Below are 8651 nucleotides of genomic sequence, written 5' to 3'. Positions count from 1 at the left end.
GTGATTGTGTCGGTTAACATGGTTTTTACCTTGCCAGCCGAATTTGGGATCGACCAAGCCGATATTGATGAGATAGAAGAAGAATCGGCTAAATTGATTCTATTGCCAGAACAAGCAGTCTTTGAAAAGCCTGAGGGTACAGAGAATCGGCATCTTAAACCATTGTATATAAATGGCTATGTTAATGGGAAGTCGATGTCTAAGATGATGGTCGATGGTAGAGCTACAGTAAATTTGATGCCTTATGCTACGTTCAGGAAGCTGGGCAGAAACGCCGAAGATCTCATCAAAACAAACATGGTGCTCAAAGACTTTGGTGGCAATCCATCAGAAACCAAGGGTGTTCTAAATGTGGAGCTGACAGTCGGCAGTAAGACTATTCCTACTACGTTTTTTGTCATCGATGGGAAGGGTTCTTATAGTTTGTTGCTTGGAAGGGATTGGATTCATGCTAATTGTTGTATTCCTTCAACCATGCATCAATGCTTGGTTCAATGGCAAGGCGACAAGGTAGAAATCGTGCCAGCCGACAGGTCAGTCAATGTTGCTAGTGCCGATTTAGCTCTTTGGGAGATGGACGACCTTGATTGTTTATCCGGCAATGTTTGGGGTGGAGATTTTCTAAAAGTATCCGATTCTGATATACAGCCAATTGAAAATGGAGAACCCAAGCTATTATTTTGAGGGTGTCGTGGAGGGTTCAAACGTCTACACCAAGGACACAGTTGATGATCTCGATGACAAGCAAGGTCAGGGTTTTATGTCGGCTGATGATTTGGAAGAAATAGATATAGGTCCAAGCGATCGGCCGAGGCCGACATTTATTAGTAAGAATTTATTTTCAGAGTTTAGAACCAAGCTGATAGAGCTCTTGAAAGAATTTAGGGATTGCTTCGCTTGGGAGTATTATGAGATGCCTGGACTCAGCCGATCGATTGTTGAACATCGGCTACCTACCAAACCAGGGGTTAGGCCACATCAACAACCTCTGAGGAGATGTAAAGCCGACATGCTCGAACCTGTCAAGGCTGAGATTAAGCGTTTATATGATGCTGGTTTTATTCGTCCTTGCCGATATGCCGAGTGGGTTTCTAGCATAGTTCCTGTTATCAAGAAGAACGGCAAGGTGAGGGTGTGCATTGATTTTAGAGATTTGAATAAAGCTACCCCAAAGGACGAATATCCAATGCCAGTGGCTGATCAGTTGGTTGATGCTGCTTCAGGACATAAGATATTAAGTTTTATGGATGGAAACTGTTAACGACCAAATTTGGTAATATCAGTATTGGAAAAGAAGGTTAAATCATAGTAGGATCGGAGGCGGAGATCGATTTGGGAACAGAGCAGGAATCGGCTAGAGTCCGGATCGGCTACGGTCAGGATTGGCAGAGTTCGAGTCAGACGGGGCTAGCCGATACAGCCGATTCCAAGAATATGGCTCGGTGTACATCATCGGGTTGAATTGATATGCTTCAAGATGATTGCCACGTATGGATAGAGTCCTGAGGAGGCAATTGTATCTATTAATTAGGATATTTTATGTAATTTCCTTAGGGATATGTGTGGGCAAAAGTCTGCCGCAAAGACTTATGGTATCTTAGAGTTTGTTAGAGATAATGGTCGTGTCCGGTATGGACATATCTTGTTATTCTCAGGTATAAATAGACCCTGAGCCTTATGTAATTTTTAACACACGCGTTCAATACAATTTCGGTGCATCGCCACCCTTTTGCTTTAGTTTTATTTCGACGAGTTCTTACTTTCGGGTTGAGCTGCATCGGTTTCGATCTTCAACAAGAGGTAAAACTTGTTATGACGACTTGTGTTCTCGGGATTAGTGCTTCCATCCTCATGATACTCTAATCTTGTTTATGTAATTCGTCAAGTTATCATATATCTTGTATAATCTTCGGTAATATCGTCATCTAACCTATTATCGGCTAACATCTGTTAGTAGAAGGTAGCCGATTAGGTTAGACAACGACGTTAGCTTGGATTATATGAGATATCTACCACTCTATGAAACATCCAGCGGCTTGATTGTCCAGATATTGTTCTTCTTTTCATACTTAATGCTGCATCAGTTGAGTTTGATCTATTAAGTCATGCTTAGAATACCAATCTCTAGCCTGCTTTCTGGTTGCCGATTAGGGTAGCATCGGAGTTTCAGCCGATCTTACCTGATTTAACTATAGTTATCTTATATGCCTAATTAACATGTTAAATCTGCCCTTTATGTTAAAATCTTATTGCATTTAAGTATATTATGCTTCTGTTTGATATATTCTACTTGCCTTAATATCTTAATATAGAGTGGAATTGCAGTATTAGCCGATACATGCTAGATCTATTTGATCGACTATGCTATGAACGTATATAGTTCTGTTGTTAATTTATATTTCGATCTAAGTGATTTATACTGTCTCGGCATGACGACCGATCTATCCGAATCACTTGATTTAAGCGTATATTGACATAGGGGTTATATATTGTTAAAATCTACAGCCGATCGAGTAGATTTAGTTCTTCTTTAATTATTCATAACTGCTGTCATGCCCGGAATTTCTATCCAAAATTCCAAACGCTTACATGTGTGTAAACCCTGGTCTACGAATCAGCCGAGGCACACAATAACAAATTGATAATAGAGTACAATTATTACTCTAATTAATAAGCGAATAAAATGTCATTACAGAGGTAGATAGTTCCTCTCAATCAATAAAGTTCTAAGCAGCGGAAAATAAAATAAGCAGCGCAGACGACTCCTCTCCACAGGCAGCTTGACCAAGGTTACGCCTAATCCTCCAAACCATCAGCATCACTGTAGAACTCCTCCTCTGATGAATGATTGCAAGGTGAGTATATGACATACTCAGCAAGCCATGCAGCAAATATGCAAGTGCACGGGATAACAAAGGAAGGCATAATATAGTCTCATTTGCATAAACAGCATTTAATAAATATTTCAGAGTTTAATAAAACAGTAAAGGATTAATTAAACAATATTAATCCAACGCTATACAACATACCCTGTTGCATAGGCCCAACCATTCTGAACAACCAATCCCGGCTGCACAGTTCTATCTCCAAATCAGGAATATATCATTCCAAACCAGGAGCTAAACAAATTATTACCATCATCATTTATTAAGGTGAGAGATATGAGACTAATCACGAAAGACATTGTTCGACCCGCCCATAACCGCGGGCACGGCTATTTGAATAGTTTTACTCTGGCCAGAGGTGTACCACTGTACCCACAAGACACAACCTCAACATCATGTCAACCATGAGTCGCGATACTTAACAAGTACCCGAATTGAGATTGTGACAATACCCTCTATATAACACAATTCAAAGCAGTCCACCGTTCCCGGATCATAATCACCCCCTTGTAAACAAGGCATGGACTCCCCAGCGACCCCCGTGGGCTTATCTCCGCCACTTCACAGTCTGGTGCTTTACAATGAACCATACTATACAGAAAGTAAAGCCGTTGCCCACGCTGGCTTGTGGTTGGCACGGTTAATGTTTGACAACCGAAAATCGTGAACCGGTCCTTAATTGTCATGAGCACGACCATCAAAACCATGTGCTCACAACCCACCATTATCAGGTTTTAGTTGGCAATTTAATTAATTAACCAATCACGATTAACCATCGTGAGCTACCATTAATCCGTCATTAAATAATAGTGAATCATAAATTATCCCATTTATATGAGCTAGTGTCTCTAAGCACGACTAAGCATCCTATTCACTTTAGCTAAAACCATATAATGTTCTAGCTAATCAAATTGTTAACAGAGTGACAAAGAATAGGAAATCAATAGCAAAAGGGCTATAACAAGGCAATAGGTTATTTTCACCCAATGACATTCAAAAATAAATGCAATAGTTGAATAGAAACAATAGCTTTAAACGGGATCAACGTGCTCAAAGGGTTGTTTTGGGATCTGTGTGACTTGCCTTGCTGGCCTTGGAACTCGTCAAAATCTTCTCCTGCAAATTCGGACTCTCCGAGAACGTCGGAATCTAAGGAGAAAAGAGCAAAATCACCAAAACAGCACATAAACAAGCATGAACAGTACATGTGGATATTTTTAACATGTAGATCTCAATTTTAGAAAAATTTAGAGACTTGAACCAACTAAATCCGAGCTAAGATGAATTAGTTATGAATTTTCAAAGATTAAATCGGATTAAATCCTTTATATAGATTTTAATTGAATTATGACGCAATAAAGAATTATTTTTGAAAAGAAAAAGGGATTATTGCGTCAGCGGGCTCGGGTTTACGGTGGACCGGGTGCACGGCGGCGGTCTACGAATCGGGCGGCCGAGATCTAACCTATCCACAACGAACGGCCGTGATCTATTCGGTCTACCGCGGGTCTACGGCTGACGTCAGCGCTGACGTTGGCGATGACATCACCACCGGCGGCGGCTCAGCCACGCACGCTCGCCGGCGAACGACGGCACGGCGGCGCAAACGGAGGGCACCAATGGGTTGCGGGCGACGCGGCGAACTCACCGAGAGCACGGACGGCGGCGGACGGCAACCGGACGGCGACGACGACGAGGTTGAAGCGGCGGCGGCGTTCGGGTCGACGACGACGGCGGTGCTCCGGCGGTCTTCGGCGGAAACGGAGGACGGGACGAGGACGGCGACGACTTGGCGAACCCGACGGTGGCCTTCCCGAGCGACGGTGATGACCGGAGCGGCGGCGGTGCTCGGTTGAACTCGCGGCGGCGACGGCGGCGCACGGGTTCGCGGAGGCGGCGCTACAGGTGACGGCGGGCTAAGGCGAGGGTGGCGGCGGAGAGAGGAGACACCGGGGGTCCTTTTATAGCGGCTAGGGGGCGGCGACGAAGGCCCACGGCGGCCAGCGACGAGAAGGAAAGTTTTAGGGTTCGGGAGGAAAGAGGAATCCGAATCGAGCTCAAATCCCACGATTTCCAAACCAAATTAGTCGATGATTCCAAAAGAGAAAAGATAGAGGATATCAAGGCGATCATTTCCCCTCTATTGATTTCACCGGAGAAGGAAAGGCGCGGCCGAATTGGAAGGGCGGCGGCGGCGCGGCTCGGCTAGGGTTCGGGCGCGAGGAGGACGACGGGTCCGACAGGTGGGCCCCACCTGTCAGCGGCGGACGCGCGCGCGCGCGAGCGGCGCTCGGCTGCGGGCCGACTTGGGCCGGGGAGGAGAGAGAGAGGGTTTTGGGCCGACTTTCGGCCCAAAGCTAAAAGGAGGATTTTAAAACCTTTTTCAATTGAAATTATTCATGAAATGCAATTCCATTTATTAAAAATACTTCCTTGGCTCAAATAAATCCCAGAAAAATCTAGGAACTATAGAATCAAGTGAAGTATTTAACAAAATTTTATTTGGCCCACTTTTATATTCGAATTTATTATTTAAATTAGAGTTTCTCTTCTAGGCTTTTAAAAATTATTTCAGATAATTCCAATTAAACAACAATTTATATTTTTGGGATTTTTAGGGTGTGACAAACCTACCCCCCTTAAACAGAATCTCGTCGTCGAGATTCGGAAGAACTGGCGAACAGATGCGGATGAGCTGACTTTAATTCATCTTCTCGTTCCCAAGTAGTTTCTTCTTCCGAGTGATTACTCCATTGGACCTTACAGAAACGGATGACTCGATTCCTGGTTCTTCTCTCATCTGTCTCCAAGATACAGATTGGTTTCTCAACATATGTCAGATCCTCTTGGATTTCTATCTGCTCAAGATTAGCTTCTTCAGTGGGTACCCTTAAACACTTTTTCAACTATGACACATGGAACACATTATGAACACCTGCCAAGGATTGAGGTAACTCCAATTGATAAGCAACCTCACCTCTTTTACTGACAATCTTATAAGGTCCCACGAAACGCGGTGCCAATTTTCCTTTGGTATGAAAACGATGAACCCCTCGAAGAGGCGTGACACGAAGGTACACATGATCTCCTTCTTCAAAACTCAAATCTCTGCGGCGATTGTCGGCATAACTCTTATGGCGAGACTGAGCCACACACAATCTTTCTTAAATGATCTTTACCTTCTCTTCTGCTTCCCTTAGGATATCAGTCCTGAAAACCTGACGTTCTCCCGTTTGATCCCACAAAAGCGGAGTGCGGCACTTCTAACCATACAGTGCTTCGTAAGGAGCCATTTGAAGACTAGCTTGATAACTGTTGTTGTACGAGAATTCCGCATAAGGCAAATTCTTATCCCAACTTCCACCGAAGTCTAAAGCACAAGCTCTCAACATGTCTTCCAAAATCTGATTTACCCTTTCGGTTTGTCCATCTGTCTGCGGGTGATAAGCAGTACTGAAGTTCAGCTTGGAACCCATCTCTTCCTGAAGCTTCTTCCAAAACTTTGAAGTAAACTGGCTACCTCGATCGGACACTATCTTCTTAGGAACACCATGCAAACACACAATCCTTGCCATATACAATTCCGCTAAACGACTTCCGGAATAGGTTGTCCTTACCGGGATGAAATGAGCCACTTTGGTAAGTCTGTCGACTATCACCCAAATAGAGTCATGACCTGATGACGTTCTGGGTAAACCAGTGATGAAATCCATACCGATTTCCTCCCACTTCCATTCTGGTATCTTCAAAGGCTGCAATAAACCGGCGAGTTTCTGATGTTCTGCCTTGACTCGCTGACAAACATCACATACTGCTACATATTCCGCTATCTCACGCTTCATACTTGCCCACCAAAATCTTTCCTTGAGATCCTGTTACATCTTAGTACTACCAGGGTGAATGGAGTATAACGTGTCATGAGCTTCCTTCAGAATTGCCCCTTTCAAATCTTTGTTGTCTGGGACACAGATCCTCTCACCCAACCATACAGTTCCTTGCTCATCTTTCAAGAAACCGATAGCTTTTCCTCTTCTCATATTCTTCTTGATCTCATGCATATCAGGATCATTAATTTGGGCTTCCCTAACTTGATCAATGAGAGTGGGCTTCGCTTCTAAGGCTGCAACGAAACCTCTACTGACAATTTCCAAATTTAATCTTTCAAATTCCTTGCATAACTCCAATGGCAACTGTCGTCCTTCCGTAGTATTGCAATAGCCTTTCCTGCTGAGAGCATCTGCTACAACATTAACCTTTCCAGGGTGATAATGAATTCCCATGTCATAATCCTTAATTAATTCCAACCATCTCCGTTGTCTCATGTTCAGATTTGGCTGAGTAAAGATATACTTTAAACTCTTGTGATCGGTGTACACCTCTGTAAGAGTACCGAAAAGATAATGACGCCAAATCTTCAACGCATGAACCACTGCAGCTAACTCAAGATCATGAGTAGGGTAGTTCTTCTCATGCGGATGTAACTGACGAGATGCATAGGCAACCACCCTCCCATCTTGCATCAGAACATATCCTAACCCAAGCTTAGATGCATCGCAATACACTTGGAAACCCTTCTTTGGATCAGGCAAAATCAAAATGGGTGCTGATATTAAGCGACTTTTCAACTCTTGAAAACTCTACTCACATTCTTCTGACCACTTGTACTTCACATCTTTCTGAAGCAGTCGTGTCATGGGCTTAGCAATCTTGGAGAAATTCTCTATAAACCTTTGGTAATAACCTGCAAGACCCAGGAAACTGTGAATCTCTGAAACTGTCTTCGGTTGTTTCCAGTTGGTTACGGATTCCACATTACTAGGATCAACGGCAACTCCTCCGGCTGAGATGACGTGACCCAGGAACTTCACTTCAGACAACCAAAATTCACACTTGCTAAACTTGGCATACAACTGATGTTCTCGCAGCTTCTCTAGTGCAAGACGAAGATGTTCTTCATGCTCTTCTTTGGTTCGAGAATAAATGAGGATGTCATCAATGAAAACTACCACGAACTTGTCTAGGTATTCCATAAACACCTTGTTCATCAAGTTCATGAAGAAAGCGGGGGCATTGGTGTAGACCCCCGATTTTTGGAAATCGGAAATCTTCTGTGTTTATCCGTACCAATCCCTGGATCAGTAGTTGGTACACACATACATAGTTGGATCACAACATATCACGAATGAATTCAGGCTAAAAGAGTTAAATACTTACATTAGGGCCAGGTAGGCCAACAACTATCAGAGAACAACAGCGGAAGACAAAATAATATAAGGGCCCGGTTAACATGCCACAGGCAGTCGACTGGGGAGCGAGACCTAGAACAAGACCGCACTCCGATCATCTTGTTGGATACGCAAGCGTACCGACAAGGGCTTCTTTTCAACACTCCCCTAAAAGATATATAAATAGCAAGGGTGAGTACCAACCGTACTCAGCAAGCCACCACAACAACAATGCATATGATAGAGAGTATTCAAGGAATGGCTTCAGGTTCTTTTGCATAAAGCTGCGTTTTGCAAATATTTTCACAAGCCTAAGACCTATCATAGACTGATCAAATTTTAGTTCCAGTGTTCACATTAAACAACGACGGTTCTGTCCACCATCCATTGTGATCCCAAGGATAGCTTCCCGCCATTGAGTCGTCATGGTTTTCTGAGAACGTCCACCTTCCCTCCTCTCAGGAAGTGGCTCCATCAGCATAAAAATCATCATGCAATATCCCATCCCACACAAGTTAAGAATTTAGAGTCTAGCCAAGTG

This window comes from Oryza glaberrima, chromosome 8 (assembly GCF_000147395.1).
Source record: "Oryza glaberrima chromosome 8, OglaRS2, whole genome shotgun sequence".
Classification (NCBI taxonomy): domain Eukaryota; kingdom Viridiplantae; phylum Streptophyta; class Magnoliopsida; order Poales; family Poaceae; genus Oryza; species Oryza glaberrima.
Note: the sequence above shows the minus strand (reverse complement) of the source record.